We start from the raw sequence: 9,968 nt of genomic DNA, 5'->3' as shown, positions 1-9,968 counted from the left end.
CTCCCCCTCCGACAGGAAGAGGTGGGGGAGGGAAGCGTATTCCGGGAAAGGATCCAATTTCGATTCAAACAATCTCGTTAGCTTCGAATAAAGTCGAGTTTTCTGTGATATTTCCTTATTGAATATTCCATAAATCAGCAATAGCACGTAGACGATGTTGCGTGTTCGGTTGTGATTCAAGAGGAGGAAAACAATTCAACTTTCCAAGAGTAATTGAGAGGCAAGTAATTTGCGTAGTAAGATTCATGCCTAACGAACTCAGACGCACATGTTGCCAGACAATAATGGAATCAACTTTACCTTTAATTATCCTCAGAAGTTATTTCATGCGTAGAGTAACTATGTTATACTCATGCGAAAGTCGATTAATGAAGAATTGGTTCTATTTGCCTCAGTTATTGAAACATTGGATCTACCTGAAGTAGGTTCGGATATTGTTACCATACCTATTCAATTCCATTGTAATGTGTGTATTTTGTGCTACATGTTGGTTTCCCTAAAGTTTAGTCGTTTCACATGAGGATGACTCCGCAGGCCAATCGCCGTTACGGCTTTTATTTCTCGGAATGAAAGCCTGGCATTCAAACTTCGAATTCAGAGGCACATATTACATTCATATAACATTCATATAAATGATTGGTAATATTTATAATTGAACCTTAGTTATTATAACTTTTATGTGTATTTATTCATTCTACCGTGTTGTCGGTTTACATAATTAATGCTGTTATATGCATTGTATTTCACGGTTTTATTTTAGGAAAATGTATGAGAAATAATTTTTATTTTGAAATTTTATTGAAATATTATATTTTGCTCTTGAATCTGGTTTCATCTCTATTTTTTTTATTAGATTCTGCTCTTTCTTTCAGGGCTTTGGCATGGAAGGTTTTCTGCCTGAATCCAAAGTAGGAGAGAACTGCAGTGGAGAAATTTCACAACAGCTTCCAGATTTATTTGAACATTTTGACATCAACCCCTTTACCTATCCTTCATCAGACCACCTAATCCGTTCTGCTATGCCTACTCTTTTTCTCATCATTAACCCATTGGTAGTTGCACCTTTGGAACCTGTGCCTCAAGTCCTTAAAACACCATCACCTCCCCATCATGTTTTCCTTCTTCCTCACACTTTGACTCCAGACCATTAACCTCCTATGATGTTGCACATCCTGCCTCCTCCACTGCAACCCCACCCCCTTAGAACTCTTCAACAGATACTGAATGAACCCTTACCCTTGCCTGTGATGAACTATGTGACAGCAAACGTAAGTAAGCCATCCGTTCTGCATGACCTAGGAATTACAAGGATAGTACATATGACACCAAGGAAAAAGTTATTATAAAACAGATTAAAAAGGAAGGTTAAAGAGATTCAGAGGCTGAAAAGAGCAGGATTAAAATTATCAGTGCCAAAAGTCTAATAAATGAGATTAGAGTGCAGAATCACATTTTAAAGTAAAATCAACTTAAAAAAATGGAAAGTATAGAGGTTTTCTTTCAAAGTGAAACTCAAGAATCCTCTAATGAAGTGTTATTATTCATGGGATGGAATTGTAAATAGCAAGCAATTTTAGTGCATTGTGTTTTTATTACATACTCTAACGTATATGTTCTTTCTCAAGTAAGTTTATAGTGTTGAAATGTACCTGTATTTTGTGTTTGATGACTCCTGTACATTCATACATGATCAGTGAACAATAAAAATATTATTACCGCTTTTAAAGTTAATGACAAGCTTCCTGGCATGGAATTTCTGTCCAAAAACTCAAGAGGTCCTCCATCCTTGGCCATAAATTATAGTACGAGCAAAAGTAGCTTTTGTACAAAATGCCATTTTGTTAAATTTATCAAACAATAATTGAATTCAAAATGCATTTTGCAAAAATATCATAATTACGTTATATAGCTATATTTCGTCCATATTACAAACTAATTTTGTTCAATTAAGGTTCCTCAAATAATCTTATGTAGTGATAGCATTTTAATTTGGTATGTGCTATGGAATTTCTTTTTTAGGCACATTTACAAGTTTATAGTTGTGGATCAGTGAAATCTAAGGTATGCCTCATATTGCCGACATAGGATATAGTTAAACATGGTTACGATAGTTATTGTTAATGATAATCCAATGGTAAAGGCAGGGTTTTGGATGGACATAGCCTTGATAATGGTGAAATGATGCATTTACTTGCCTCTTCTACCAAAACAAACTGACATTACAACAATCCGGCATTACAACAAGCCCCTCTTCAATAGAGCATACTTCTATTGTTTCAGGCTTCACTTCGTGGAAGTAATTGATATCCATTATTGAAATAGAAAGAAAGACTCGTACTTTTCCACAGATTTTATTATACGGTACACCGCGTTTCACCGACTTGCGGCATCATCAGGTACCTGATGATGCCGCAAGTTGGTGAAACGCGTTAATGGAGAGCATACTTCTTTCATTTCGTCCAACATTCCAATCCTTTTCTTTCCCTTTCCTGACTTACCTAACATTCTCCCCTCTATCAGTCTTCAATATTCCCAGAGAACTCAAAATCAATGGACGAAATCTCTGTTTCACACTATGAAATGGTTTGTTTGATCCCTTAGGCTTCTCTACAGGAATAATAAAACTCATATGTTCAGTCTGTAGCAAGGGAATAAAAATCTACCATATTAGCTCTCTGAATTCTCTTCAAATCTCTTGTTTGCATTGAGTTTGGAAGACAATTTTGACGAATAACTTCCACGAAGTAATGCATTTGTTGATGCTATTTCAGCAATGCTATTATGTCACTGGCTCAGCAGCCTGACACTCAAACAGCATCCAGAAATGGCATCGGTGCCTTTTACGGAATAACTTGTTATGCCATTTCACATAGACGATGCCATTATGGCATTGGATGCCATCATTAGGGAATAACCCCCCAGGATTACTCACAGTTTTAAATAGTTAGATCTGCTCCCAGAAGCTCATATCTTGACTCATTGTGAGTCTTCCAAAGATGGGCCTCCTTCACTCCTTTGGAATACCTGGGTATTATACATTTCTTGGTGTGGAAATTCAGTTTATCTTTCCCATTATTTACTTCTCATCTAGGAAGCCAAAGATTTCAGTGACAGTGTTTCCACCCCGTACATAACTACGCTCCATATCAAAGTTTAAGTTACCCATTTCTTCTTACTGAACGCCCCTGTCATCATTTTTCTCCTCCTTGTGAAACCTTTTTTGCCTAGTGCGATTTTTCTCCTTACATCATCAACTACTTTGTCCATTTTTCCAAAACACTACCAAAATATGTAAACTGTTCCACCTGCTCTAGTTTTAGCCCTCCGATTTTGATGTTAAGCTTAGCCTTTGACTTTCTATAAAATTGCATAATCTTTGTTTTATTTATGTTATTTATCATTCCATATCTATAACACTGAATATCCAATTCACTCTGTAATGCTTGAAACCCCTTGGCTGACTGATAAACTAGAGCTAGGTCATCAGCAATCCTAACTAATTTTACAAATCTCCTGCCAACTTTCATATCTATCTCCAGTTCTTTCCATACCCTTGTGATCATTTTCTCCACATATACATTAAACAGCACAGGTGATAATGGATGACCCTGCTTTACAACTCTTCCTGACACTGTCCATCTCAACTCTCCATCCCTTACTCACACCTGAGCACTCTAGAGACATGTACCAGTTATGGATTAGCCTCCTGTCCCTCCAATCTATTTCTATTTTATTCAATTTACTCAATAGTTTTTCCCAATTCACTCAAGCAAATGCCTTTTTGAAATCTAAGAAACAGGCAAATACGTCTGAATTGTATTCTATATTCCTCTCAATTAGTGATTTCATTACTGCAATGGCTTCATACATGCCTCTCCCCTTTCTAAAACCCAAACTGATCTCCATCCTTTGGTTGATGATCCTGAGAACCACTTAGGCTGCATGGGAAATCAAATTATTGTTCTGTGGTTTTCACATGATGCAGCCTTTAGTTTTTTTGGAATAGGAACTAACACTGATCTCACAGTCTTCTGGCCAGATTCCTTCCTCATAGATCGTATAAGTCAGTCCACATAGACTCTTCCTTCCACATATTCCTGAACTTTTTAGTAGTTCCACAGGAATTTTGTTTACCCCCATGGCCTTATTTGATTTCATCTCCCTGAATGCCCTTTCTATCTCATCGTCGAGTATTCCTGAACCTAAGCTATTTTCCTCTAGGTCATGTTCTCTTTCTATGTCTATCCTTGTTGGCCCAAGTTCTTCACCGTACAGTTCTTCTATATATTCCTTACTTACTCTTGGATCTTTTCTGAGTCAACTATTATCTTACCTGAATTATCTGAAATTGTTAACACATCTTCCCATCTTTTTTCTCCAATGTGTTTCAACCTTCTTGCATAACACACTAATTTCACCCTTCCTCTGCAAACTTTCGATATCCTCGCACTGCATCTTCCACCAAGCTGATTTTGCTTTATTTGTTAATCATCTCAATTTATTGTTTAACTCTTTGTACTGCCTTCTTCCTAACTCTGTGTTTATATTCTTCTATTTCCTTCTCTCATCTATCTGTCTAATCATCTCATCTGTGATCCATGTTTTCCAATTCCTTTTACCATCAACAGTTCTTATAGTTTCTTTTGCTGGCTTTCAATATCCCTTTTTTGGGTATATTTCCATGTTTCATCAATGGTACTCCGCTCTTTTTCCTCATTCAAGCCTCTTCTCTACAGCCTGATGATACTCATTCCTTGTCAGTCCAGTTAATGCTTCTGCCCTCCATTTCCTAACCCGCTGCCCAGCCTTATCTTTTTGAAATGTACTCTACACTTCGTAACAACTAAATTGTGATCAGAGTCTGCATCCGCTCCCGGGGAAACAGTGCGATTTTATTGCTCTGTTCCTTAATCTGTGCCTAACCATAATATAATCTCACTGATACCTTTCTGAGTCACCTGGCATTTTCCATGTATACCTATGCCTTTTGTGGTGTCCAAGCAAAGTGTTGTTGATGACTAACCCCTGTCTCCTGCAGAACTCAACTACTTTCTCCCCGCGGTCATTCCTCGTGCCTAAACCGTAGTCCCCAACCTCATCACCAGCTCTTCCTTTGCCTACCATTGCATTCCAATCCCCCATCACTATTAAATGTTTCCCTGCAGGAACACATTCGATTATGTCCTCTAATTGATCATATATCTTATCGACCTCTTCCTCCGTATGGTTGCTCGGTGGCATGTATACCTGAATAATAACCAAGTTCGTCGGTTCTGCTTTTATCTCTACTAGTAATATTCTATCCGTTGCCTGTTCTATGCTTACTACACTTCTTCCTACCTCTTTCTTTAATACTATGGCAACCCCTTGCTGGCTCTCGTCCCTGTCACTGTATATTATTCTATAATTATCACTCCAGTAATCCCCACTATCCTTCCATCTCACCGTGCATAGACCTAAAATATTTATATTTCCCCTTTCCATCTCTCGCTTAATAGTCTCCAATTTCCCAGTCCTCATCATTGTCCTAACATTCCACGTTCCTATTTTAACTAATTCGGTCTTCTTATCCTGCATCTTCTGTCCTGCTACTGCCGCTGCTATGATATACTCGTACCTATTGAGTGTGCCCAGAGAGGGTTAATCCCTGACTCCTCAAGAATTCAATTGCTCTCTCCCTGTGGTCATTTCTTGTACCTAAACCATAGTCCTGCACCTCATCACCATCTCTTCCTTCGCCTATCATCGCATTCCAATCCCCCATAAATATCAAATGTTTCCCTGCAGGAACACATGCAATTATGTCCTCTAACTGCCCGTACTACTCTGTCCATTAAATACTCGAACCGAGGCCATAAAAACTTTATTTTGTAAAATTTAGTGTACATCGATTTTGTCCCCTTCAAAGTACTCTCCATTTGTTGCTCTGCACTTATTCCATCTTCTTTTCCGCTGTTATACCACCCTTGGAAGTCCTTGGCAGTTAGGCTTACTCATGGATTCTTGCCTTATCGTGTCCACATCTTCCCAGTGATGTCCCCTTATCACATTTTTGCATTTTGGGAATAGGAAAAAGTGGCAGGGGCAAGATCTGGTGAATGAGGATGATCAAGGATGATGATTGAATTTTTTGCCAGAACCTGGTGAACAATCAATGCTGAATGCACAGGTGTATTGTCATGGTGAAGGATCCATCCATCATGGTAGGTTAAAATAGTGGGCACTGTTGATTTTCCTAAATTCAGTTCATCAGCTATCATTTGGACAGTTTTTCGACAATCGGTAAGGACAAGGGACTAGACACCATTAATGCTGTCGTCAACACAGGTGGTTGAAGGTTGTCCCGGCCTGGCATTATCCGTGGTATCTTATTGGTCATCTTTAAAATGCTTAATCCACTTGAAAACGGATGTTTTCATTTGAGCAGTAGCCCCTGTCTCCGACAGAATTCAATTGCTTTCTCCCCGCGATGATGCCTTGTACATAAACTGCAGTCCCCATCCCATCACCATCTCCACCTTTGCATTCCAATTCCCCATCACTATCAAAATTTCTCCCTGCAGGAACACATGTGATTATGTCATTTAACTGACCGTATATCGTATAGACTTCTTCCTTCTTATGATTGCTTGATGGCATGTATACCTGAACAATGACCAGTTCGTCGGTTCTGCTTTTATCTATACTAGTAATATTCTATCTGTTGCTTGCTGTATGTTGTCTATTTCCTACCTTTCTATTCAATATTATGGATACCCCTCGATGACACCTCCCAACCATGACAAAAGTAGCAGGCTTTGGGCCCAAGTCCATAGAACCAGTGCTGTACAACAAACTGCTTCAGGCTTCGTAAAAAATCAAAAATGTACGCGGGTAAATTTAAAAATTATGTAATGCTGTTTCTTGCCAAGAAAAATTACTACAGCCTTTTATTGATGGCAAATAATGATACTCCATATACATAAATTCTATTTCTTCTATACTGTCTGCCTTTGTATCAATTCTTAAGTTGTAAATAATGAGGAACTTAAAATTTTAACCATGCATGTATTACAGAACATTATTGTTAGTCTCTCTCCCATCCCAGATAGGTCGAAAGTTAGGATCCAGACAAAAGGAAGTCTGTGCAGCATCTGTTTCTCGGTGAGGCAGCTGCAAATACATCTGACCCCAGTGGGGTGTCCATTGAGAATTGGTGTCACTTTGAAAACACTATTGAGGAAGGCATTGGGAAACCACCTCAATTATTATTTCCAAGACTTTTACAATGGACTGTATAGAGAATATCAGTCCTGGCAACTACAGGACCTGGCCCTATTAGCTGAGTGTCATGCCTGGCAGCAGGAGAGACAACACTTCCGCTGTCATTATCTCACGAAACCCTTGTTAAGCAAAACCGATAGCACCAGCACAGAAGGAGACCGAATTAATTAGAATAGGAACTTGGAATGTTAGGATAATGTTGGGTTGGTTTTCAATTAAATTTTATAATTCCTAGCCTTTACATACAAGAGATTTTCCCAATGAATGATTAAAATAATTTTATAAAAGAATTATTGATATAAAATTGTACAAGCTTGTTGATGACCTTTTTGATCTCAAATTGTAAACAGATGTGTTTTGACAAAGCTATACATGTAATAATGTCTTAAGCCAGCAAAAATATTATTATGTATTAGTAATATTTTTTAACAATTTCATTTTTCCTTTGGATTTTGAAATCTGCAGCTTATGCAGATATTTTAACCATGCCTAAAATAAAACAAGCATTGATGTACCACTACTGTATTCTTTACAGACTCTGATACGAAGGTCATATACTGGGTCACTTGCCAAATTGCCAAGAAACTGTGGAGAAAGGTATTGGATATAGAGCAGATGATTGATAGATTTCTGCTGACTGAGATAGACACAGGCCCATCCAGTTTAGTGGTAATCCATGTGCAATCATGGACGGTTTGTCACCAGGAGGAAGAAGTAGATGCTTTGACAGCTCAGTTACAAGAAATGACTGGGATCATCCAAGGAAGGAAACATCTGAGAGTCATGGGGAATGTGAATACAGTGCTAGGACAAGGAAGGGATGGGAGAGAGGTAGGAAATTATAGTTTAGAAATTGGACTGTAGAGAGAAAGCGATCAAGTTCTGCAGTAGAATTGATTTGATAATTACTTCCAGTTCAAAAAATCTACACGGGCATGGATACACAAAGAAAATACTAAGGTAATCAGTAAAGTACTATGCAGTTAGATTATTTTAAAGTTACATTTAAATTTATTATTATTATTATATAAATCTTGTTGCAAGTAGGCAATTGTCCTGGTGGCAACAGTCAAGTCTGGTCAATGCTCTTACAATACACATACATACACAAGAAGAACAGATATGAGGCAAAATTCTCTTACATACAATGACACTTTAAAATTACCAACCATACCTTTAACATCACACAAGGGCTAGGTTCACACCATACCTACAATGCTCTGTCCATCGCCGCACTCCGTCCATAATCAAGCACTCTTCAATTTCACATACTGTTCAAAACCATGCACCATTAATACATCGTTCACTTTTGCAATACAACTTCTCACGCCATCCACATCACTTAAAAATAATATTTTAATAAGTACAATAGTATAATAATCGCTTATCAATGAAGTTTATCACCCAGTGGCTGCTTTACACTTATTCATAAAACTCCTAAAATTAGATGGGAATGGCTCAAACAAACCTTCAGGCAGCTGGCTCCATTCAACAAAAGTTCTGTTTAAAAAAGAGTATTTTTTCTTATTTGTTTTTTACTTTCTTATTTTTATTTTAAAACTGTGGTCGTTTTAAGTTTGGTTTTTTTATCTCTTTCCATAAATCTTCCCAAGCTTCATCATTTTTAACAATTCTATACATCACGCCTAACCTACTCCTTTTTCTTCTATATTTCGAACTCTCCCATTTCAGTATATCTAACATTTCTGTGACACTATCTGTTCTTTTGTACTTTCTGAGTACCTATCTTGCTGCCTTTCTTTGAACTTTTTCTATCTTTTTAATATGTCCCACCTCATATGGATCCCATGCTATGGAGGAGTATTCTAGGATATGGATAACCAGTACCTTATTTGCTTTTTCTTTTATGGCTACGCTACTTCCTTTCAAATTTCTCACTGCCCAATGAAGTAATTTTAATGCCTTCCTTGTCAAATTATCTACTTGGACTCCCCACCCAAGATCCCTAGTTATATAAACGCCTAAATATTTTCAATGACTGCTACATGGGATTCTTTCTCCAAAGAGGGTGTAAATATCCTTTCGTGCATTCTTTTCGTTTGAAAAATTTATGTGCTTACTCTTACAGACATTAATGCCCATATTGTTATTTGTAACCCAGTCACCAAGGGGATCGATGTCATTTTGTAGTATTACGTGGTCTTTTACATGCTCTACCTGTCTGTATATAATGAGTCTTACTTGGGAAGGTAAATTATTTGGCCGATCGTAGTAGTAGTAGTATTTAGGGGAGGCGACCGACAGCTGGGGTCATTTGCACCATAGGGGATGGGCAGAAAAGGATGAAGAATGGAGAGAAACCCGGCATTGGCATTAGCCTACTCTTTACAAAAGGCACCAAGGGGTCCACAGCTTAACGTCCCATCCGACGGACGGTGTACTTACTCAAAGTGCCCTCCACAAAGCACCTCAAGTAGGGATGGAGATACCTCTGAAAAATATTCAACACCGCCGGGATTTGAACCCGGGCCCTTTGGTTGGGAAGCCAGTACGTTAGCCCCCCACACCATCTCAATCCCCTTGACCGATCGTTTACATAAATGGGGAAGAGTAATGGCCTAGAACACTGCTTGTAGAACTCCAGCTATAACGTTCACCTCTTTTGAAAATCATCCCCTTACTTTTTGAATTCTGCATGTAAGAAAACTTTTTATCCATTTCTTTACCCTCAAATCCAATGATAA

At 38.1% G+C, this 9,968-nt stretch overlaps 1 protein-coding gene across 3 annotated transcripts in view; it reads left to right on the top strand.

The window, feature by feature from the left end:
• Positions 1-971: 971 nt before the first annotated feature.
• The window catches only part of LOC139695009 (uncharacterized), a 62,406-nt gene continuing 53,409 nt past the window's right edge, over positions 972-9,968 (top strand). For all 3 annotated transcript variants that reach the window (XM_071593589.1, XM_071593587.1, XM_071593588.1), the window contains exon 1: positions 972-1,268. The gene's annotated coding sequence lies outside the window, so the exon portion shown is untranslated. The remainder of the gene's footprint in view (positions 1,269-9,968) is intronic.

Source organism: Hetaerina americana, unplaced genomic scaffold (assembly GCF_022747635.1).
Source record: "Hetaerina americana unplaced genomic scaffold, ioHetAmer1.1.p SCAF_6, whole genome shotgun sequence".
NCBI lineage: Eukaryota > Metazoa > Arthropoda > Insecta > Odonata > Calopterygidae > Hetaerina > Hetaerina americana.
This window is presented reverse-complemented; position numbering and strand designations above follow the sequence as displayed.